The sequence below is a fragment of the Centroberyx affinis genome, unplaced genomic scaffold (assembly GCF_046629955.1).
Source record: "Centroberyx affinis isolate AG114_WGS23_722 - 3 ecotype Tasmania unplaced genomic scaffold, CSIRO-AGI_Caff_v1 ptg002593l_1, whole genome shotgun sequence".
Classification (NCBI taxonomy): Eukaryota; Metazoa; Chordata; class Actinopteri; order Beryciformes; family Berycidae; genus Centroberyx; species Centroberyx affinis.
The window spans coordinates 16470-29800 of record NW_027280796.1 but is presented as its reverse complement, the minus strand read 5'-3'; positions in this window follow the sequence as shown (position 1 = coordinate 29800).

The window sequence follows — 13331 nt, the reverse complement described above, 5'->3', positions numbered from 1 at the left end:
CAGGAGTGTCAGTTGTTGTCATTGTAGGCACCTGGTTATTGGCATGAAACCAGACCAGGATTTCCACATGAACTCTGCGCTCACACCTCTGACTGTGGCAGATGTTCTGCAGCAGGGATCAGAGTGGACCGACAGCAGCCATAACATATTAAATATGCTACAGCACAAATAGCTACTTATAGGATTGTGATATGAACTGCCATAGAAAGAATAATAAGCATCTACTGACCGATGATAGAAAAACTCATTTGAACGTCTGTATTCACATCAATAAGTTGTATCAAAGCATTACATTACTTGCTTAAGGCAATCAACAGATTTCAAGTCTATTTTGGTATTGATGTAGAGAGCGTATTCATCTCTGCTACAGTATGCTTTCATGACATGAATGGTCATGAATAAATAAGTAAGGCACTTTCTTTCCAATTAAGGGGCTCTGAGCATAGGAAATACAAACGCTAATCATAAAATACACTAATATAAATGTGATAGAGTATAATATAGAGTCTATCTCTCATTACTTAGTAATATATGGCTACATTACTATTAGATTATGAAAACTACTTATATTACTGCACTATATTGTAGCTAATTAAAGCCTTCAATTTGAAATAACTGATAGTAACAGTATTTGTATTGGGAGTATTGCTATTGCAGATTTTATTTGCATTGATATCTGTAAGCTGTCATGATTTTACTGGTCTACAGTCATTAAAATAAATCCTTGTTCAAGTGTGCACAGAGATGGCAATATAATATCTCTTTACCTCTCAGCCTATGCTCATATAAGTTTCACTAAAACAGTGAGGAATTCAGGAACTCAGGAATTATTTTACACTGAATGAGTACAATCTAAGTAGCATCTTTGTTTACTACTGACAGAGGAATATTGGCCTAAATTTCTGAGACGTGACCTAATTCTGCAGCGGAGCCCCGATCATAACAAGATGAAAGGTCTTGCATGTGTCTGTGGGTGAGAGACAAAAAAGGAGAGCGGGGCAGGAGAGAAGGTGTAGGCAACAGCGCCGGGGAGGAACGGTGGAGGGGGCGTCGAGAGGAGATTAACATTGAGCCTGACATCAATAATAATCATAATAATGTTATTTTCAGAAGCCCCCTCACTGGGACCTCTGCCTGGAGTGAATTAGCCCAGGAACCTCACGACTGGAAGAATTTAAACTGATGTCTAGCCTCGGAAAGGATCAAACGAAATAACTGTAATAAGAGGGCTGTATTTAGTGATTTATGGGATTTGCCAGGGTGGAATATAGATATTTCCTTAAGTATCACTACTTTCAAATAGGTAAGCGGGTTTGCAGAAACAAACAGCACTTCAAATGGAGAGAATTGCTAATTTCCTGTAATCCCAGGCATCTGTGGAAGGAAAAAAATGGTGCAGTGATGGTTTTATCTGATGGATATTTTACAGTTTGATGCTTTTTTTTTTTTATTTCTCACCAATGAAATGATGCAATGCACTTGTTCTGGGTGTCATATCCAAGTTTGTCCCCCTTACACAAGTTTAATATCTGAGTGTGCCCATACATAAACACATATGAATATGACATTTGTTTACACATTGCTGACACAATTCAGATGGGAAATATAGCTTTTTATCACTGACGAAACCTAGTGGGATCTGTGTTTTCCACATAGGCCTATGAATAGATGGAAAAATAACAGAAAATGAGTCTAAATGAGTGTTTTCTCAGTAAAAACAGTCACCTGGAAGTTTCATCTCACTTAGTGATTACTCAATCTCTAGCTGGTCATTATCATAATCATTTCAGACAAAGGCGGCCTGCGTGTTGCTGTTGTTTATTGTCTGTGCTGCGTGTTGAGAGTGTTATTGCGGCCGGCCTGCCTCTTCCTGAGGCCCCTGAGGCTCACTGCATCTATTGGATTATGCGAGGGATTTCAAACTAGGATTAAGCCACGGGGCTGTAGACAAGCAAAAGGGGCTGCGTGCGCTTGTGCGTGCATTGGGTGGGCGGGTGGTGTGTGAGTGTGTGTGTGAAAGTGTGTTTTTGTGTCCCGGAGGCCAACGCCATTCAGCTCGTCTCCACTCGGCCCTCCATTGTCTTTGGCCGGAGTCTGGCTCAGACCTTCAAACATGAACCTCTTCTGCTTCACGCTGGTAAGACTCGGCTTCTGAAAAGCCTTCTTGGACCTTGGTTTTGTCTATGAGGAAAACTTCTTTAGTGTCTGAAGTCTTGGAATAATTGGTATAAGCAGCGGAAAGTCTGTGTGTCGCCGTGGGAGAGGCTGGTGATGTTATTGCTGTTGACAAGGATCTGAAATGGGCTCTCTAGGGAACGAGACAAAAATGCAAACAGCTTTCCCTCTTTCTAAGATTCACTAAGATCCTTAGATGCAGTCTTGTATTGCTGGATTGTATTTGTGTTTGTTGCTTTTTGTTGGCTTGTTACAACTGTTAATGAAATAACTTCCCATTACTGTAATAAACCATTAACATAATAACAATTTGCAGCCAGTAATAGTGTGATAAAGGTTGAAATGTTCAGTGTTGAAAAGTTGTAATAACAGACTTGATAATGTAATAACAGCCAAACGTCATTACATAACTGCCATGCATTCACAGAACTGGTTGATAACTAAGATGCTATGTTTAAAAAGGGCTGAATGTGCATCCACTCTGATGATTACATTATCAGTTCATGTAATTAAACCCATTAATGTCATAATTATTATGTTAACAGGAAAAAAGCAATTACATTAATGACAGATAACTTTTATTACATTAATGCGAAATTCATGAGATTGGAATGATTATCACACTATTAGCTGCAAATTGTTATTATGCTAAAGGTTTATTACATAAATGGGAAGTAATATGAACTTATAATGACATGAAAAGCTGGCAGCGTTACTGAGCATCCTATTGGCCAGGGTCTCTTCACCTGAACACACAATGTAAATAATAAAAAGTTTGTGTTCTGTCGGCAGTAATGAACAAGAGTGTTACATTGTGGAAAAATATGATATTGTTTGGGAGCTACAAGTAATCAGACCTGTGAGCGCTTGACCATGACATAAATGATTCAGTGGTTACACAACTGGCTCACAACTGGGCCTCATTAGTTGATTTTATCAATCATTGAGATATAAAAATGTAAAAATGGGGAAAAATGCACAATTCCCAAAATGGGGATGGTGCAATAAATCTTAAAAAATGTATATTTGAAAGAAATAGCAAAAGTTGTGGCCTTTGAGTTGTTTGGGTTCATGAAAGAAAATCAGTAACTTGGAGCGCCTTAGTGAAGATCTCATGTGTTGTATTCTGGAATCAGGACAAAATAATCAACCCTCCATTAACATGAAACATTATTATCTGATTGTGTCAAAAAGAGTAAAAAGCATGCTCTCCATTTGTTGACACTTTGTTCTCTTACACACGCAGCATGTCAGGACTTAGCAGCTTACAGTATCTGTGTCACAGTCTTGAGGTTTAGATGATCGGGCGTCTTACCCATCAACCCCGTCCTGCTGCAGAGGAACGGACCGGCACAGAGGCTGTCAGTCAGATCAGGGTGAAAAGGGTTTCAACACTGACGCAAGACCCACCACAAGAGGTTGAGCAGTCTCTAAGTTTGTCACGAGTCAAAGGTCTTGGGACATATGATTGGATGGTACATACTGAACAAGAACCTGAACAAAGTCAATGTTGTCTGTGTTGTGCACATAAGCCTCGGTTTGGATATTCCTCTTCTGACCAATATTTGCATATCACGCAGCATTTTTTGGCTTTGGACTACAACCAATAATTCTCCCTCCATCTAATATCTTCCTGGCAGACTTGATCTGTCTGCTGACCCGCATTATCCTCGGACTGAGAAATTTCAGCACGTCGACTTCGATCAAAAGTGCATTGAATATTGATTAGACATATTTGAGCGTACGAGGTGTACAAGGCAGAATAATTAAATCAGCGAGGATGCCTAACCATTAGATTAGATGGCATGTACACCTCTCCCTGATGGAAGAGTTTTCATTGATTTTACATTGTGTAGTCGGAGCGATGATTGATTCCAGACAATTGCTCCTTGACAAGCCTCAACAACAGGATATATTTAGTCTGAAAGTTCCAGCGTAGCCAATGAATATACAGTAAGTACCTAATCCCACCTGTTGTCACCATGCAGTCTGTTGCTCTTTGTGCAGGAGGGCTCCACAGACAGCATATATGAACCAGCCTACAAGCAAACCGTCAAGGAAATCATTCCCAAGTGCCAGTGCAGTCCTGCTCTCCTGAGGCGTAGGCCTGAATGGGGGGCTCTGATCCATGCATCAACTCTGTAAGTTGTTTTCTTTCTATTTTATTCACACCTAGAGCTAATTCCAAACCAGTCTGAAAGCTCTTGTGACTTGAGGTTTGGAGTCTGGTGCGAGTCTTTGGGTCACTGACTTGTATCCTGTATAAGCCTCGCCCAGCTGAGGCAAGAGGTGACCCATATCTTTAGAATTTGCCAGTCAAAAAGCATTTGAGGAGTGACAGGAGCTAAAGCTTTTGCCACATTTCATCTATTATTTGATCCTGAATTTTGCTGCAAGTAAATCTGTTCTGCAAAGCTGCACAACAGATTAGTTTAATTAAATTAGTTTAATTGCATCAGATTTGTCTTTATTGTTATTATATGTCAAATTTACATAAGAAACACTGATGGGGCCCTAAACATTGTGTCTTTCTTTGTTTCCCAAGAGCCTATCCCAGACTCCTACATCAAAAAGGAAAAGGAACAGTAGAAGGTATGGGACTTTGGAGTGCAAGTTTTGTATCAATATTAGATTGACTGGAGCCTGATCTGAGTACTGAGATCCTTAGGATAAGAAACAGAAACAATCAGACAATAACAACAGTTAATGGGTGTGATCTGGCTGAGAGTGTGTTAAGTTTTTCTTTTGCATCTGGGAAAAAAAATACTTTTTTGTTCTGAATGTGAGCACACATTGTAAAAATCATATGAACCATTTAATAGTTGATGAATGATTATTTCAAAATTGTTTCTTTAGTGTTTTCTTTTTTTGTTTGTTTGCTTGTATTTTACTCTTTAGAATTAACTAATTTCCCATTAGGAAATCTTTGCCTTTGTCATTTGTCATTTTAGGTCATGTGTACCAACATCAACCTTTGACAAGGAAACATTAGGTTGGTACAAAAACTATCGCAGTCACTGATCCAAGCTTCCTATTTTTAATGTAATGTATTCTATCCAAACCTCAGCTTGTTGAATGCTAAACCAGTAGCTTCTGCCTCACATTGCTCATCTTGATCTTACATTGCATTTTGAACTTTTTGCATACAGCTAAAATTCTTCCGCTTGTCACTTGCTTCTCTTTCCCCTCCACCCTGTCTGTTGCAGACAAAGGCATTAATCATGCCTGCTGGATGTCACCCTGTGAGAAGAAAGACTTATCTCATCAAAAGAATGTCCAGAACAGAGGTAAAGAAATATGTCTACCTGAGCAAAACCAAAATGCTTACTAGGATACTACAGTTTCCCTAAGGTTAGAGATTAGGTTAGAGAAGCAGTTGCTGTAGACTTGCAGAACCTATCAGAGAGATACTGTATGACAATACACCTCCATTCAAGTAGCGAATCACATCATTGATTTGTATATTGCACAATGCTTTGAATGCACAGTAAAGGAGAAAAAGCATTGTCTAACCTGTGTGGATTGATTCATCAGAGACGTGTAAAGCTCCCTGTCAGAGCAGCACGCTGACAGGAGATGACAGATTGGAGGAAGTGGACTCCGAAAGAAGAGAGACAGACCTGCCAACTCAGGTAAAACTTCACACATCACTGTCACCTTCCGAGTTTCACCTCCCAGTAGAGCTACATTGTAAAATATATCCGTCCTAACAAGTCACTTAGTTGTTAGATTTAACTTAACTTAAAAGGAGGAACTATGGATCCACCTAGAATTTCTTAAAACAAGTGAAAACTTCTGCTAATAGGGTGAGATAAATGAACTTGTTTCCAAAGCAAATCAACTTGTTTCAAGAATTGACTTGTCATTTTCTTGATCAGCCTTATCCTGCCTTGTTTCTAGACATCGACAGTTGATTCTAGAAAACTCCTGAAGCAAGTAAAAATGAATTTGAAACGTCAAATTATTTCACCTCAGTGGGTTTCACTTATACAAATTTAAGATTGTACTGGTCTGACCAGGGCATTTTCTCAGCTTGCGTTTTGGATGCAGAACAATATTCTCTAAATAAAGATCACAGTTTGTATTGGAGCCAGACTGGGCCTTTAACATACAGAGCAATATACTGCTGTCAGTGGATAGCAGATGACGCTGGTATTTTACACGTTTGGAATGCAAATATCTCATTTTACACACATTGAACCAATCAGTTTAGTAGCACAAATGATAATTATTTGTAAAGCTGTGCAGATGGCAGAGTATAGCCTTGGTAATCCCTCACCCACATGACTGTGTGTGCCAGACACACTTGCAGATACCTGCCGTACCTGGACATTTGTGCACGTGTTTTTGCACGTGAGCGAAATGGCAGCGCTTCTTTATCTTTCCCCACATGTAACTGGGGAAAACATGGAATTCATTATCTGTAAGGTGCTTATGAAGGTATAACGCCCTTTCAGATAAATCCAAATTTTATCAGTTGTCTTCTGCATGTCTGAGCAGAGAAACTCGGCTAATGCCTCAAGTCAAGTTCCCTCTCTCATTCAGTGTGTTTGATGATTCATGGTCCACTTTCCTGTCGTTAGGGTCCGGTAGAACAGGCAAAAAGAGGATGTGGACTAAATGTGTGAGAGAGGTCAGCTGTAACTCAGCCAAAACAGAGCCACTGTTGACGTTAATCTCCTTTATATCTGACCTTTATATGTGCCTTGTACTCTTTAGGACACTAGGACAACAAGACAGCAATCTCTCTCTCTCTCTCTCTCTCTCTCTCTCTCTCTCTCTCTCTCTCTCTCTCCTCTCTCTCTCTCTCAAACACCTTGTGGGGGGAGCTGGGGGTTGGGCAGCACCTGTAGGAAAAATACCGCTGGCCAGTAATTTTGCCAAATGAGAGCAGGAATTCAATTCACTTTGGAAATGAACACAGTTTAGCCCACAAGGAAAATTCTACAGCAGATTCAGTTCATCTTCCAAATTAACACAATCACTTTTGTTCATGCATGGCTTTAAAGGAATATACCAGCTTTTTGGAAGATTGGCCCATTGGTCAACTTACCCGTTGGGCAATTTAAATTAGTAGGCCACTAGTATTGAAAATGAGAACTTGTAGCAGCTCTAAAGCTAAATGCTGAGTAATTTTAAATGATATGTGGCTATGTCTGGCCATTTGTGTAGCAGATTGGTAAAGTTGAAACAGAATGTGATACAAAAATAGCATACTTTTTGAACTACCAGGGACTACTTTCCCTGTTTCCATAGGAAGTGAAGGTGGTGGGTGAAGGGAGACTGTGTACAGCTAAAAATCACTGCACAGTGGATGAATACAAGGTTGCTTCCATTAAATAGTTCCAAAAATAAACCTGCTACATCAGCTATACTGAGTTAATGATACTTCATTATTTTAATTCATGAATCAGGCCATATAATAAGAACTGCTAACAAATCTTATTACTAAAGGTCGGGATTGAGATTATTATCATATTTTAGGACTTGATTCCTGTAATATATTCCTCTGTTTTTCTAATGTAGAATTTCATACAGTTAGTGCTTACTTCAGTGTGTGTTCACTGAATGCATGTAGTGTTCCTTTATTATAGAGTAGTGAAACTGAGGCTGAGGCAGCAGAATCTCGAGGAAGACTGAGGAAGTTACAGAAACTGGTGCAGGCCAAGAAGGGAAACCAGAGTGCAGCTGGGAAAGGGAAGAATACTCCAGAGAATAATGGTGAGTTATTGTGGATGGTTCTCTTCAATGGTATACAACTGCCGCCTGCTGTCAAGGTGTAGTAGCTGTGCATAAACTTATATATTATTCTCGCTCATCTTCAGATCATTTGGCAGACGTGTTGAGTGACGACAATCCAGTGCTAACCTGCATTGGCCTGGGTAAGAGGACGGAGAAGAAGAACTCTAAATCTGCTCCATCACCGCTGCAGCTACAGCAGGCCAAAGAGATCCGTGAAGATCCGGAAGAGGAGGGACTGTGGAGCCCCTCAGGCTGTCCGCAGCCCTGGACTCCCTCCTATCACACCTGCCACCAACCTCGACACGAACCGTGGGTCCACAGCTTCGACTTCGCCCTGCCCCGGACTACAGAGTGGGATCGTTTTGAGAGTTTGGTAGAGGAACTGGACAGCAAACAGTCGGATCCGTCTCCCCCAAGAGAGATCTGCTCCGTCACAGATCTAGAAGCCACAGTAAGATATGCAGCACCAGCCTCTATCTCACACCAGTGGTATTGTTAGTGCTAGTGTTTCTCAAAATTAAGACCACATTCCTATAAACCCCATCGCTTCCTGCTGCAAAGAGGCTGTTGTTCTTCAGTGGTTTTGTCTTTTGCTTTACTGAAGAGGAAAAACATGTTGGAAGTGATTTTTTTCCATCAGCCTTTCACTCCTTCCACCATCTGCCATTGTGAGAAACTGAAAGCTTTAGCTGGAAGAGCCACACCCTCTTCTTGTTTTGTGCTGTGAAGCAATTCAGCAGATTGTGGCACACATTGTAAAATGCAGTGTAGAGGCTGCAATTCTTGTTTCTCTATATTATTTTACTAATGTCTGAGGTAATGATGCTACACATAGCACCTTTAAGTAGTCATGTTTTAACTTTTAAGCATTCATTACAGTGACAAAATACAATAGAAACTGAGGCCAAAAAAGGCCTGGTCCCAGCCCTCCATAGTGGCATTAAACTGCACTTTCTAATACACAATAGAGCTCTTAAGGGAATATTTAGATTAACTGAACTGTGATTGCATTTTCCAGTGAATATTTGCCTTTATTCTTTTTAGGTATTCTGAACGAAAAGGTCTTATAACATATTTTCCACAGTTGACATAGCATCCTCAGTTAATACAGTCATAGGTAACAAACTATTTGATCACATATTAAAACAAAATGTGGTGAAAGTGTGACTGTTGTAAGGTTGACCGTTCGACTGAATGGTCAACCAAGCAAAAATCCTCCCCAAATCACAGTTGCCACAGGCTGTTCCTAAGAGTTTAGGGTTACATGTTAACTTTGGTTTGTGACATATTATGACACAAGTAGCTAGCAAGCAAGGAGTCTATCAGCTGAACTTGAACTGTCAGCACAATTCCAGGGAAGATGAATAAGAACCACATGGAGAGGTTTCACAAAGAGACAATATAGCTAACATTTGCAATTTCACAAATGATAATATTAAATGAAGACCTAATGAATGCTGACATAATGATTTAGTCAGCATTGATGAAATTGCCATGTAGTTGTTATCCAGGTGTTATGAATGTGTAACAAACTGGAATACATGTAAAGTATTGCCGATCTCAGACAATTCATGCTAGACAGGTCAACGTCTGTGAATGTCTCCTGAATAACTCTCCCCAAGCTGGAAACTGGAGTACCAAGGCTCCGTTCTCTGACATCATCAAGACACAAAACCTAGAGTGACAATGAAATGGACACTGATCTTATTGGCCTGAACCTTTTCAGTAAAACAGGTTTTTTCATTGTATTCTCAACGGCTATGACCCAGGAAGTGTAAAGATATCCCTGGGGACAGTCATAGTATCCACAAATTCAGTCTTCTATTCACGGACTTGTTCATCATCACAAATCACAACCAGATGAGCATTAAGGCAGATTTCTTACTAAATCCATTTTTGTTAAATTACTGATCAAATTCAGCACCATACAACAGAGTAAATGCTCTGAATGTTCCAGATAGAAGCCCAAAAGCACACCAAGTCAATTCAGTTTGTTTTTTTTACTGCCTCTGCCAATCAGGATAGAATAGCTATCAGATTTCATATATCTGCAAAGGACCAAATATTTACTATTTCATCTCCAAAGCCTTATAATTAGGATTTCCTGTAGTTGTCTCATAAAATTCATATTGGAAAAAAATGCAGTTCAAACAGTAAATCTCTCCATAGTTGTATACAGTTTCCTGTATTAAGGACAATAGTATCGTAATTGCTTTTCCAACAATCCAGTGCGTGACAGGCTGACAGTGAGGCCACGGGCCACGGTTCACTAACGGTCAGATGGTCAATGTTGGGAAATGAGCCAGAAGTTAATGTGACAGATGTTCAGTGAGAACTGCTGAGTGACCGCTAAAACGAATCTAATGGCCAACCAGTAAGGAACGGGTCATTGCTTTCATACTGTCTCGTTTTTAATGACGCTTACATGGTTTATTATCCCAGGCAAATGTAAGAGTACAGATCAGCATATGATGAGTTTAAGCAAGATGGAGTAATATAAGCTAGGAGAACATACGCCCCAAAATGACAGTGAATTATTCCCTTATTATACTAAAATAATACAACAAAATCTTTAATATAATAGGGATTCTACACAAAAGTAAGTAGTAACATGCTCATTCAGATGCAAGAAACGAATATCTTCACAGGAAATTAAAAAACACACCATATGTAAAAACTGTATAGCTACCAGGGGCTAAACTAATCCAGAACACAAATCAGAAACTGGGCAATAAACAAGAATTGTTTATGTTGTGATGCCATGACGTGAATATAAACAGCAGTAGTGGGCAGATAATGTGCCCATCTGTCACCGTACAACACACATTTTAATCTCTCTTTTGCCCCAGCGGTCAACCAGATTTGGGAGATTTGACGCCTTCCAGCAGCATTCCCTTCTATTGAAACCGGCGGATAATGGAGGCTGTCTGGTAAGAGAACCAACCCTCTCCATCTGCCAGCATGTCCATCTAGGAATTCAGCTGTCTCCAACATACACAGCACGCAAATCGGATTTCCGGCCTACATTTTAAGCTAATATACACTATGTTTATGTTCCGGCCCTCTATTTACAGTGTGTTTTGTTTTCATACTGCTGTTCCCACAAAGGAAAAGCAGGTGGAGAGCGGTGATCCGACCGAACCGAGGATCGCGGGGAAGAAGGTGAAGGCCGCATCGCAGACTGTGTGCAAGAGGACAGGCGGGAAGCTTGTCAAGGGCCTGCCAGAGGAAAGGGTGAGAGCCGTAATCGGGTGTCACGCACTGTACAACGCTTCTACAATCAGTTTTACGTTCTTGTCACCCAGCATTCGCTATGGTTCACACCTAATAAAAATACATCTGTTGCCTATGAGACGAAGCTGCCAGTCCCACACCTGTTCTCCCGCCCCAAACTATCAAACTATCATTTGCCGTTTTGCAGAAATTTTACACCGAACACCAACTTGCATGAGGAATTTATGCCAAGTTAACACATTTCTATCTGGTTAAAAATTTATTAGGGCAGTAAAACAGAGCTTTGAGCTCATTGGCACTAGTCTGCTACATCACATATGTACAGGATCAGTATATATGTGTCAATTATGCAGGGAACATGTATGCAGTGCCAAGTCTTTCAATTATGCTTCAAGATTGTTTTTATTTCTCTATTTTTTTTCTCTGTTATAGCAATGCAACCTAATTATTCCCAGTATCTGTATTTGTACAGTGGCAACCTCAGGTTTAAATCCAGAATTCCCCAATCATACTTCATCTGGATCACATCCCATCCAGAATTTGACACTGTCAAAAGTGTATGGTGATGGACTGATGCAGATGCACTCGTGGCGTGAAAGCCCCTTTACAGGAACAGGAAGTTCCAATCTGAGCAGGTATATGGGGATTACGTGCGGCACACACCTCCTAGGCCTCAGCTATAAAAAGCAAGGCAACTCTTGCTGGATTAAGTACTTTGCTTGCCAGAGGAGCTGCGTGTCCTTTGCATAAACCTGAGATACTGAGGCGTTTCGTCACATGAGGAATCAAACGCGGCGGCTTAGGGCCCCCGACACAGCTTTCTGGTTGGTTGGCTTCCGCTTTTGTTCCTCCCTAATGCCTGCAGTGGGAGACGAGATAGGGAGTGACAGAGTAAGAAGGCGATAGGGCAGAGCAAAATCGTGACTTGCTGTTTTTACTGTGCAGAGCGAAGGCGCAGAGAAAGATGAAAAGGACACGGGGGAGGTCGGTGCTGGGCGACCATTTACTAAAGGACACAGGCGGTCCGGTGACTCACTGGAAAGTCTCTACAGCCTCAACAGTGGACAAAGCTCCTCAAGTAAGCACCTTCAGGCACGGAGCCAACAAGCTGTATTCTTCACACCACAGCCCACTGAATTACGCAATCTCTGCTTGTACACCAAAGTATCCTATAACTCACCTTTAGGTGTAATGATGTGAACCACTGAAAGGCCAAATATTGAACCCAACTTTTCACCGACGTTTTTAATATCGACTCAGTGTTGTCATCTTATGGACAGGAGCAGCTCAAGCAGAATGCTGCAGAAGTGAACAAACCCATCTGTTCATTCTTCATTGAACCGTGTTGTTTGTTTGCGGCTCCCCAGGTGGAGTCACCAGCGGGTCGGACTGCTCCAGTAACAGAGGCAGCCTGAGGCTAGAGGAGGATCTTCCATACAGCAGTCAGTTCTGCGGCAGAGCCAGGGTCCACACAGACTTTGTGCCCAGTCCGTACGACACTGAGTCCCTCACACTCAAGGTAAACCAGTTTGGAAGATGAATGGAACTAAAACGACAATCCCAGGCCAATACCAATATCTTGAAATAAGACAATTTTTATGCCAAAAAATTACATGTATTCAGTGATTTCCCCCAAGAATTGTATTCTTGGCAGGGTGGAAAAGCCTCTTAAACAGCAGTTACATTATGGGACATTAAAACTTCCCATTGACAAGCAATGTACTATTGACCAAACTATACAATAAATATGTAATCAAACTGCATCATATTTATCATATCAGATGTGGACAACACAGACTGGCCAATATCAGATTTTCAATAAATAGCCTACATCTGTCCCATATACTGTATATGAGTCTAACCCTATACTGTCTTAGTGATGTACCAGTAGAAGTAGATGATGAAAAAGCTCCTGTCATTCATTCAGGTGGGAGACGTGATCGACATCATCGCCAAGCCCCCCATGGGAATATGGACAGGCACGCTGAACGACAAAACAGGAAACTTCAAATTCATCTATGTGGATGTGCTGCCAGACAAGGGACCTGAGACACACGAGAAGACACAAAGGCATAGAAGGAACCAGAAATCTAGACCAGAAACACTACAGGAGCTGTTAAAACGACTCAGTTTGGAGGTATTCATCATTTTAGTCTTATTCTTAGAAATGGCACTGATTT